The sequence below is a fragment of the Schistocerca piceifrons genome, chromosome 5, assembly GCF_021461385.2.
Source record: "Schistocerca piceifrons isolate TAMUIC-IGC-003096 chromosome 5, iqSchPice1.1, whole genome shotgun sequence".
NCBI classification, from domain to species: Eukaryota; Metazoa; Arthropoda; class Insecta; order Orthoptera; family Acrididae; genus Schistocerca; species Schistocerca piceifrons.
In genome coordinates, this window is record NC_060142.1 from 258372087 (window position 1) to 258384194 (window position 12108).

General features: G+C 38.4%; 1 long non-coding RNA gene across 1 annotated transcript; it reads right to left on the reverse strand.

Annotated features, from left to right (window-relative positions):
* Nucleotides 1–4441: 4441 nt before the first annotated feature.
* Nucleotides 4442–11574, reverse strand: LOC124798001. Its single transcript, XR_007016907.1, has 3 exons — nt 11343–11574; nt 4961–5037; nt 4442–4473 (listed from the first exon to the last, which is right to left on the reverse strand). It is a non-coding gene; the product is annotated as an uncharacterized LOC124798001 (long non-coding RNA).
* Nucleotides 11575–12108: the final 534 nt, after the last annotated feature.

The following is a 12108-nucleotide window of genomic DNA, read 5'->3' on the forward strand; positions in this document are numbered from 1 at the left end:
AGATGTCAAACTTCTTTTCTTTTCATAATAATTTTGTTCATATCTGGATATGATAAATACGCAATATATTTATAGATGTAAATTTGTGCCAGAACTTCACTGTCTCCCCAGTCTTAAATGGTATATCATACCATAATGGACAGTTCCTCACTCTGCATGACAATAGCCTCTCAAAAAATTAATCTCCTCCTGGAAATCAATCAGACCTATGAATAAAGAGTCCCTGGAAATTTTTAACCATAAACTGCAGCATGAAGATCATAGTTCACTACACAGGGTGATAACATTGACATCAAGTTTAGCATATTCATAAACAAATTCGTATCACTCTTTGAAGAAGTTTTTCCTATAAAGTTTGTTAGGAACAATATTTCCTCATCCTTGAAGAAGCTATGGATCACAAACATGATTAGACAGTCATGTAATCCAAAGAGGAAACTTGCAGCTAGTGTGTCCAAGGATGCTGAAATAATTAGCCACTGTAAAATTTATTGTAATATCCTAAACAAAATGATTCAAACATCAAAAGCACTGCATTATGAACCAGAAATTGATAACTCTAATAATAAAATGAAGACTACTTAACATATACTTAGCAGTGAGACTGGGAGGAATAAAAAAAGACCTGTAGAAAACGTCAAAATCAAACACGAAGGGAATCTTTACAAAAACATGAAATCATCGCTAATATCTTCAATAAACACTAACTGTCAGTGTCTGAACAAATAGGCTGCAAGGGTTCTATGAAAATTAGTCAAATGCATTTTAGATCTGTTACAGTATCTGAAACTGAAAGAACAATTGCCTCCATGAAAAATAAAAACTACTGAGGAGTAGACATTATTTCTAGTAAATTGTTAAAACAGTGTTGTGTTTCTTTAAGTGATATACTGTGCCACATCTTCAATGCCTCTTTGCAACAAGGAATTGTTCCCAAAAGACTCAAGTATGTGCTGATGAAGCTTCTCTTCAAGAAAGGAAACAAAACTGAAGTTACAAATTTCAGGCCAACACCTCTCCTGGCTGTTTTTCGAAAGATACTTGAAAAGCTAATGTTTTCTAGAATTTTAGAACGACTACATAAATTCAATATTCTTAGCAAAAATCAGCTGGTTTCCGAAAAGGTCTGTCAACTGAACAAGCAATCTATGCTTTTAGAGCTAAGGTTTTGGAATCTTTAAGTGAGAAAATGGTAACAACAGGCTTATTTTGTGATTTATCTAAAACCTTTGACACCATGAACCACCAATACTACTACTGATAGCAGACCATTTAGGAATAAGTGGTTAGCAAATAACTCAGTCATACCTGAAAGATAGGAAACAAAAAGTAGTAATGGAGAGCATTAATTGTGGAGTGCCACACGTATCTACTCTTGGCCCTTTACTGTCCCAATATTTATAAATGCTTCCCCTCATTCTACAATGACACAGTGTAATTTACCATCTTTGCAGATGATGCTAATGTAATGGTTAATGGTCGTAAATGTGAAAATGTTCAAGAGTCTATTAATAATATTCTTATAGATTTAGTTGAATGGTTTACTGCCAGTGATCTTTCACTAAACTTTAGTAAGACTAATTACATTCAGTTCATCCTAAACGGCAAAACTGAGGAAGAAATAACTGTTAAATATGCAACACAGGTAACAGAGGTAATAGAAAGAGTTGAAGTAATATAGTTAAGGAGTGTTAAGACTATCTGTAGAGTAAACTGGTTCCATCATTTTTTAGATTTTTATAAGAGTCTCAGCTCATCAATTATTGCACTGTGACTTATCTCTGCCAGTGGCAACTTAAGCACTAAAAAGCAGCATACTGTGGTTACTTCCATTCTTTGATGTCATACGGAATTATTGTCTGCTGAAATTGACCTTTAGCAAATAAAATATATGTATTGTTCACAAATGTGTTGTAAGAATGATGTGAGGTGTAAAACCTAGATGCAGTTGCAGAAACTTATTCTGGAAACTGGAAGTTATTACAGCTACTTCTTAATACATATATTCACTTATGCATTTCATCAGTGAAAACATTAATACAGATGCAACTGTGAATACCACCACTGCAACACAAGGAGGAAGCACGATATCCACACTGACTGTAAAAATTTGAAAGTAGTGCAGAAGGGTGTATAATACTCTGGTATAAAGATATTTAATGCTGTTACCCCAGAAAGTAGGTGTGAAATAGGCTACAAATCTACATTTAAGGAGCTTCTGGGGCAATTTCTTTTAGCCACATCATTTTACAGTTTGGAAGAGTTTTTGAAACACAGTGAAACGCTGTAAAATGTATTATCATATAAACTGAGCATTAAGTTGTGTATTCATGTCATATGTGTTACTCTTTCAGTGTTGTCCTATTTATATTTGATTTTCTGGGTTATATGTCCTTTTATATTTAATTTTCCACATTCTACACGTTGTAATCTGTCACATTCTCATTTTCAGGATCTTGCATTATGGAACAGTTTAGTAGTTATGTAACTCTCTCAGTGTTGACCTGTTTGTATTTAATTCTCTGGGCTATAGGGCCACTTCTCATATAATTTTATGTTACACATATTGTAGTTTTTACTTGTAAAAATAGTGCATAAGTACTTGTTCATTGATAATGTAAAAATTTGACACTTACTACATCCATGTGAGATTTTCACAGTTGGATCTATGGTGTAAGACACAATTAAGTAAAAATAAAATAAATAAATTACCGTACTCAATTAAATTTAGAGGGCATAAGTGTGAATAGCATTAAGCAGTACAGCAATAGTTTATTGTTAATGCAGGATACAGATTAAGATTCTATGATGTCTTTGTCATGAGACAAATATACCTTGCCTCATTTCACACCACTGAACGTTTTCTTTCTTGGAGGAATCTACATAACATGATGAACAAATGAATTAATGAGTGAATGATTCATTGTATAAATGAAATACCACACCAGTAATGTGCCAAATGCAATATTTCAGGACACTGATAAGTATGTATGTATGTATGTATTAAACCGGGGACCTAGAAACGACAGAGAGGCTTCATCCTGCCGCAGCCCTCAGTGGTTCACAACCTCACAACAGGCCACAGCAGTCCACCCACACCACCACCGCCCCACACCGAACCCAGGGTTATTGTGCAGTTTGTCCCTCAGTGGACCCCCCGCCCGGGAACGTCTCATACCAGACGTACCAGATGAGCGTAACCCCAAATGTGTACGTGGTAGAGTAATTATGGTGTACGCGTATGTGGAAATGGTCCTTGCGCAGCAATCACAGACACAGTGTAACTGAGGCAAAATGAAGGGAACCATCCTGCATTTGCCGGGAAAACTGCCTTAAAAACCATCCACAGGCTGGCCGGCACACCAGACCTCGACACTAATCCGCCGGGCGGATTTGTGCCGGAGAATGGCATGCCTTCCTGCTTGGGAAGCAGCGTGTTAGACCACATGGCTAGCTGGGCGGGCACACTGATAAGAACTCAGGATCACTGTGAAACTGTGAAACATCACTTCATGCAAATACTTTCATCTTGACTCCACAGATGATAGTGATGTATACTTGCAACATGTCTAGTACAACAGTTAAAGATGATTACAATATTTCTAAGAGTCACATGCTGAAATCTAGAACATGAGACTTGTAAGAGCAGCTCGTATCAGACTTCTTTTCTGACTGTGCAACAACACATAAGATACTACATATTTCCAAACATCCAGAATAAAACCCATCAATAAATCTGACATTAACAGAAATTTAGTGTTCATAGTCAGCTATGAAGTCACAGACTACATACATAGCATTCAAACAGTAAATGAATTTGAAGTAATCACATACAGCAACAGAAAATGAAACAACTAACCTGAAGGCTACATTTTACTTTTTTGAATACTCAGATGATTAGTAATTCGAAAAGAAAATATGAAGAGTTAAAGTAATGATATGTATTTAAGGATTCATTGTGAAAGTATTTGAACTGCTTATGAATGTGATTCAGAATTTATATTAACGCAGAGTAAGGGAAGTAATCATTAGTGTGCAATTGTATGATAGTTATCGAGTACAAACAGACAATCAAGCACTTGTTACATGCATTATTAACAACAGAAAACTGAAAAATTCAAATAATGGAAAATCCAGGATGGAATGTAACAGTATTATGAGAAGGATAGTTGCTACTAACCATACAGTGGAGATGCTGAGTCGCACATAGTCATATCAAAAAGACTGTCAAAGTCTGTGACAGTCTTTTTGTTGGGCATATCTGCAACTCAGCATCTCTGCTCCAGTGAGTGGCAACTATCATTTTCATAATATTCAAAACTGGAAAAATGTTGTCATTAATACATACATCTGCTTGACTGCAAAGTTTCTGTTGATATGAGCAGGTACTCGGTCTACATGTTTGAGAGACCATCTTATACGAGGATATCTTGGGTGATCACTGAACATAGATGGGTAATTTGGCTGTGGTTGCTGAAAAAGAAACACAGTAATCCTGAGAAAATATTGTAACATAGAATGCATTGTATCATGTAATACAGTAATTAACATCTCATGACATACACACACACACACACACACACAAACTCAGAATAATTAATCCATATGTAAAGACTGACTGGCATACTATGGCATATTGTTGTATGTTTTAGTGAATAAAAGTTCTGCAGTGTTGCAGATGGGTTCAGGAAAAAAGTAAAGGCACAGTGCCTCAGAATCGATGTGCAGGTGGTGTGAGTCAATGAGCAGTGATGTGGCTACATGTGGATGAAGATTAGTAGATAATGATTACGCATAATTTCCTTGCTATATTTATATAAGGAGCACCAATGTTATTTTAAAAAAATAGAAGCTTAACATATTATAATATCTCTATCTCTCCTATTTTAGTATTGCCTTGTTTTCCAGATAATTCATTATTACAAAAATGGTAAGTATAATTAAAAATTATGTGTCTTACAAATTCAGCTTGTTCCTTTGCAGCTTTAAGAACACATCGTTGATAATCTCTTGGACTTGAAAATAGATATGTAGGATCTGAAAAGAAAAAAAATTGAAAAACAAATGAAATCTTGCTAATGGGCTCCTGTGGTTCACTGGTTGATATAACTACATATTCACTATAGCAAAAAGGCAGTTTAGCTAATACCTGTGATGAAAAAACAAAAAAGGATAAGCAATTTAAATAAAGCTCACATTCAACAGAGTCACATACATAGCTTCCTTCCTTTTCTTTACTTGCTCTTATGCATGGAACCAAGACATAATGTATTTTGTCACATACCCATGTTTTTTATTGATTGATTGACTGATGAGTGAAATGTGATTTATTCATCTCACTACATACAGTTTTCATACCATTTGGTTTGTTGTACAGTGGACATGTCAATATTTACAACTAAGTATTTTAGCAAGAGTAATTCAAAGGTCTTTTGTCATTTTAAATATATTTTTGTGATGCCATTTTAAATATATTTCCATGATACACTGTTAAATTGTCATCCATAAATTCTTCAACAGAATAATAACATTTTTCTACTAGAACTGGATAGAGCAGTCTTTTCAGGGAACCAAGCTCCATGTTAAATACATTCCTGCCTTATAATTTATTGTAGGTTTTTTAAGCAATATTCTATACTGTTTGGGCACCGAGTTTGAAACAGTGTGCAGGAGGCTGAAAATTATCTCTGTGATGTGTGCTCTCATTGTACTACAAATGGAAAGTCTCAAGTATATTTTGTTTTTACATGTATATGAAAATCGAGAACCCACAGATATATAGGGAAGAAATGGACAGTACTTATAATTTTTTACAGTTGTATAGCTAGTGACTGTACCATTTCAGAAGAAAATATGGTCTTCATGGCAATTTTGTTATAACACCACAAGTTACTGTTAAAACATGCAGTATAATGCATCAGAATAAGAAATTTTCTTTCTTAGTTACTTCTCACTAACTTCAACATTACCACTGCTGGTAATGCAGCCATCAATAGGTGAAAATCCAATCTGAGACTCATTATACTCATAGCCAGCAATGATTTAGGCCTAACCATAGTCAATCATTCTCTATTCTCTACAATCAATATATAAGTTTTAAGTTTATACAATGTTGTCACTTGTATTACACATCCACCTGTAATACTGGCAACAATGAGTCAATATACAAGCTTACTATGATATCACTGATCATCTTTTCTGTATGTCTCCAAGGCATGGGAATCCCACATCAGGACTAAGCAAGAGTGTTGGTCAAAGTAGTCTAGCAATTAGCACTTAATAGTGCACCCCTTCAACAGAGAAATAAAAAGAAAAAACAAATAAATGAAGAAAAACCAAGATGAATGTCTGTTAGCACTGTACTATAGTATACATGTAAAAGGTAATGTTGCACAGGGATAGACCATAGGGTAACTCTGCATTAGCTATTTTTTAAACACTCTAGAAGAGAAAAGCTGCAAGCACATCATTTTAGTTACCTTTCAATGGCTTGATTACATATCTAGCATCATTTCACAATTTTACCAATTTGAGTAAAGTACAGCCATCTTCAGTTCTGTAATTCAATAAGTTACATTTCAAGCACTGGATACTCCAGGTCGGAATATCAACAATGTAGGATAAAATAGATTGCTACTTACCATAAAGATAACATGCTAAGATACAGACAGGCACAATTAAAAGACACTCAAACATACGCTTTCAGCCACAGCCTTTGTCGGAAAAAGGGAAGCACAAATCATTCTTTACACAAGCATGCACACCTCACACACACATGACCACCAACTCCCAAAGATGAGGCCAGAAAGCAACTATTACTTGGGACAGAAGTGGAAATGTGGAGGGGGAGGGGAAGGGATTGCAGTGTACGGGTGGGAGAAGGAGGAGCGCTGTCTGGTAGAGTGTGCAGGGCCTAGAAAGCCAACAGGCACATCATCAGGAGGTTGGAGGCAGGGAGGTGTGGAAAAATTAGGAGCAGGAAAAGATGGGCAGGAGTATTGGCACAGGGTGGCAAACAAAGAGGGTGGGAGATGAGAAGGGGGAAGAGGTGATAGGACAGAGGGAGTGAAAACGTTTGGATGGAGGGTGTAGGGACAGTGTGTTACCATAGGTTGCTGCTGGGATAATTACAGGAGCGGAGACTGTGTTATAAATAAGGATAACTGTGACCTGCGCAGTTCAGAAAAGTTAGTGGTGGAGTGGAGGATCCAGATGGCTTGGGCAGTGAAGCAGCCATTGAAATCAATCATGTTATGTTCAGCTGCACGTTGTCCCACAGGGTGGTCTACTTTGCTCTTGGCCACAGTTTGGCAGTGGCCATTCATCCTAGTGGACAGCTGGTTCATAGTCATATAAATATAAAAAGCTGTGCAATGGTTGCAGCAGAGGTGGAAAATGACATGGTTCCTTTCGCAGGTGGCCCAACCCCTAATGGGGTAGGGTAAAGCTGTGACAGGACTGGAATAGGAAATGCTGTGTGGGTGGACTGGGCAGGTCTTGCACCTGGGTCTTCCACAGGGATACAATCCTTCAGGTAAGCGGCTGGGAGTGACACAGAGATGGACTAGGATGTGGTGGATGTTGGGTGAGCACCTGAACACCACTTTAGGATGAGTGGGAAGGATCTCGAGTAGGATGCCCCACATTTCAGGGCATGATGATACGTAATCAAAGTCCTAGTGAAGGATTTGGTTCACTTATTCCAATCTGGGACGGTACTGTGTTATGAAGGGGGCACTCATTTGTGGCTGGTTCTTGGGACTGGTTGGAGGATAGGGGTTGTGAGGGAAAATGGCAGGGGAGATCTTTTTGCAGACTAGATCTGGGGCAGAGGGGAGGTCCCGGTGAGACCATCCCTGCCCCCTGGGTGGCAATGCTTATGGAAGGGATTTTTTGGTGTGAAAGGGATGACAGCTGTCAAAATACAGATAGTGTTGATGGTTGGTGTGTTTAATGTGGATAGAGGTGTGGCTGGTTGAGGAGGACCAGATGAAGCAGATGTGAGAGAAGGTGTTAAGGTTGTGAAGGAATGAAGAAAGGGTGTCTTGGTCCTGAGTCCAGATATTAAGATATCATCACTGAACCTGAACCACACTAGGTGTTTGGTGTCTTGAGAGGCTAAGAAGGTCTCCCCCAGATGGCATAGGACAATACCATGTGGGTGTCCATGGCTGTGCCGTGAATTTGTTTGTGTATCTTCCCTTCAAAGGAGAGGTAGCTGTGGGTTAGGATAAAATTAGTAAGGTATAAGAAGAACGAGGTAGTGGGATTGGATTCTGAAAGATGTTGGGAAAGGTAGTGTTCAATAGCGGTCAGGTCACGGGCATGTTGGTGTATAGGGAGGTGGCATCAACAGTGATGAGTAGGGATCCCAGAAATAAAGGGGAGGGGATGGTGGCGTGTTGATGAAGGAAGTGGTTGGTATTTTGATGTGGGAGGCTAGATCACAGGCAATTGGTTGGAGGTGTTTATCAGCAATGGCCAAAATTCTTTCAGTGGGGGCACAATAACCAACCACAATGGGGCGTCAGAGATTGTTGGGTTTGTGGATTTTGGGGAGTTTATGGAAGGTGGGAGTGCAGGGTGTAATATGGATGACAAGGGAAATGGATTCAGGGAAGAGGTTCTGGGAAGGGCCTAAGGCTTTAAGCAGGAACTGGAGGTTATATTGGACTTCTGGAATGGGATCACTATGGAACAGTTTGTCGGTGAAGGAGGTAGATAATTGGCAGAGGTCTTCTGTCAGGTACTCACTGCACTTCACAATAACAGTGGTGGAATCTTTGTCCGCAGGCTGAGTGATTAGGTCAGGATTAGTTTTAGGTTGTATAAGGCTCTTCTTTCTTCTGCTGAAAGATTGGTGTTCTGAGGAAGGAACCTGGGGAAGGATGGTGAAACACTGCTTTGCTGTCAATCCCTCCACCAAAAGCCAGCCTAATTACAACATTGAACCTGCCTCTTTCAGCTCATTCCACTATCCAACCATGATCCACCCCTCCTCCCACCAAACTACCTGCTGGTCAACTTCCAGGAATTCCTTACCTCCAACTTGGCCTCCCAGGTCCCTTCCTCAGAACACCAACCTTTCAGCAGAAGAAAGAAGAGCCATGCACAACCTCAAAACTAATCTTGACCTAATCTTCGGACCTGCAGACAAATGTTCCACCACTGTTGGTATGAATTGCAGTGAGTACCTAGCGAAAGGCCTCCACCAATTATCTGCCTCCTTCACCTATAAACTGTGCCATAGCAATCCCATCCCAGAAGTCCAATACATACTCCAGTCCCTGCTTAAAGCCTTAGGCACTTCCCAGAACCTTTCCCCTGAATCCATTACCTTCTCATCCCCATAACATCCTGCACATGAAGTAATGATATGAAGTACTGAAAATCACTTTTTGTTGCCCTGGAAGCTGTTGGATAGGCAACCAGTGGATGGGACCAGGTGACCATTTTAACAATTTATTGATATAGATATAATAAAAAATATCAAGTCTTTTTTTATCTACCGATACGTGTTTGCTACATTTTTCACTATTGACAAACAGCTGCCAGTCTTTGCAGCAAGTTTTGATCATCTGCCTATCTCCCTACATTTTGCAACAAATTTCTCTATGTTCAATCACTCTGTCCATGATCAGACTCTCAGAGAGATGCTTATATTATCCAAGAGGCATCAAACATGTACATGTATAGAGAATAATACTGGCCCTATCAAACTTGATGTTAAATGAATGTTGAGTTCCAACCTTCTCTTCTAACATACTTTCTTAACTGTATGCCCCACGCTACTTTCATTTCTGGTGCCTTCTCCACACTGAAAACAATGCTCTCGGTTCTGTTTGCTAGAAAATTCACAGTCTAAATACATTCCAAGTTCCAAACACATTCCAAGTCTGATGATATATATGTATATATTTTGGTTGAGTGTGTAGCAGAGCTGTGCCTGTGTGATGATTGAAAAAGGAACTGTAATGAGATCTTCTTCAGTGAAACATCACTCTTCATCAAATTAATTTTTAGTGTCAGTGTGATCAATAGGCCACTGTTTGGATGAGATCTGCTGACTTATGTAGCACCACAGATTCTTTGAGTTTCTGTCAAGTAAAGGTGTCTGCTAAAGTTATGTATTGGACCCTTCTCCCCACCTCCCTGAATCCTTGGTTGTGAAGAGTGACTGATTTGTAGTGCAGCTTGAGGTCTAGGTTTAGGCTGGAAGTGACAGAATGTTTGTAAATTGGATAAATCAACAAATGTCAAAGCAAAAACTCTCGCTGTGGTATCAATTTGACTAGTAGAAAAGTCTAATGTTTACTTACGTCCACAATGAATGTCCAATATGTAGCTTTTATCAAAGATGTCGTCAAGCCAAATTATTTGAACACAGTAATTCTCTGCTAGGTACTGTTCCATTAACCAAATCAGCTACTAGGGGATCACACTTACTGTGGTATTCAAATCACGAATTGCTTTGCCAGTTGTCAAATACCCACAGTACAGCCGGGAGAGACATCACACTAATTAACATACATAACACACAAAGGTTCAATAGCATTCAGAAAGCTTTGTATTCTATGTTGGAAACATTGCCTATGAGGTACTTCACACTTACAGACTGGGGCAAACATTATAAGTTATGGCACTAACATTTCATCCACTTACTTTCACAATTTTATATTATACTTTTAATAATAGTCTCATTGTAGTGGAAAGTTAGTTTCCAGTATGGGACCCACATATGTATAAATCAGTTTTACATGTACTGAGCTTGATTCTTTCTATTCATCGCAATACACAATAGGCCTACATGTTTTTCGTCGCCTTACAACATGTAACATTAATTTTCCTGATGAGGACAAGCAGCATTTGTGCCACAAATCAGCATTCAGTCTTTGTTCGGACCTTTGTCCTCCTCATAAATTTCCTTTCTCTGTGCTGTAATTAAACATGGCTGTGTTCACTTTGTAGTTGCAAACATAAGTTTTTGTCTTGAAATATGTGTGTTTATAACAAATATGATTTTAAGTATATTGTAATACGTCTATATCATGTGTTGGATATTAAGTCGTGTTACATAATCGAGAAACGCATTGTTACCTAAGAGCACGGTTCTCTATAATTTTCAAATGTGTTAACGACTGTCTGACGGGTTCTCTTATCTTGGCATTTCTACAAGTAAATGTCATCGACACCTTGTCAATGTACGACGTTTGAAACGCGAAATGATTGCAAATGAAAAGGTAACTTGTTGTCATTTCCGAATTTTGATGATCGAAACCCATGTTTGTCGCCTCCTTCAAGCTAAGGCTATTTTTTGTAATTTAACTACAATTAATATTTACCGTAAATGTAATCATTTGGTCTTGAAGGTCGGTATTTTGCTGGCTTTCTGAGCATGTGTTCTACATGACTCTGCATATTAACTTGCGTTTGACAAACTGTTCTGAATCTGAAACGGTGAAAATTGTATGTTTTCTATGCACAAAATAATAACGATGACGCCAATTACACAATGAAATGACCGCAATAATAAAATCGCCTGTTGCAACGCAAACGTATCCCATGGAAACTACAATAGGATCTCTGACTCAATACAGGAGTGGGGAACGTTTAAGTTCACCGCGGTGATACGTCTTCGGTCGTCACCATGACGTATCTTGCCCAAGTTCGATCTTTCAGGAATCTATCGACTTTCATGGCCGTATCGAGTCTAAGGCCTGAGAGCAGCATGCCTCGCATGGCACGAATCTCACATCTCGTATACTTGCTGCCGTAACTAATTGATTCTTAGAAATAATGTTCTGGTGCTGTTTTCAATACTTAATTACTTCAAAGCACAAAATAAACCTGTGGCTAACTAAGCTTTACCCATTTCAGAAATGCTGCCCTAAAATGTAGTATCATAGCGTGAATCTCATTAGCATTAATAAATCGAAACGTGTCTCTAGATTGCGCACCAGTGGATAAGTCACATCTTGCGTCAATTCAGTCTATTTGACCTGGTTATTGACTTCATTTCAACTGGTCTGTTTAGTCAGACGAAGACCATACACATAGTGTAATGTCGACTAGTTATCTACACAAAATTATAGTCGTTTGCGCACCAGA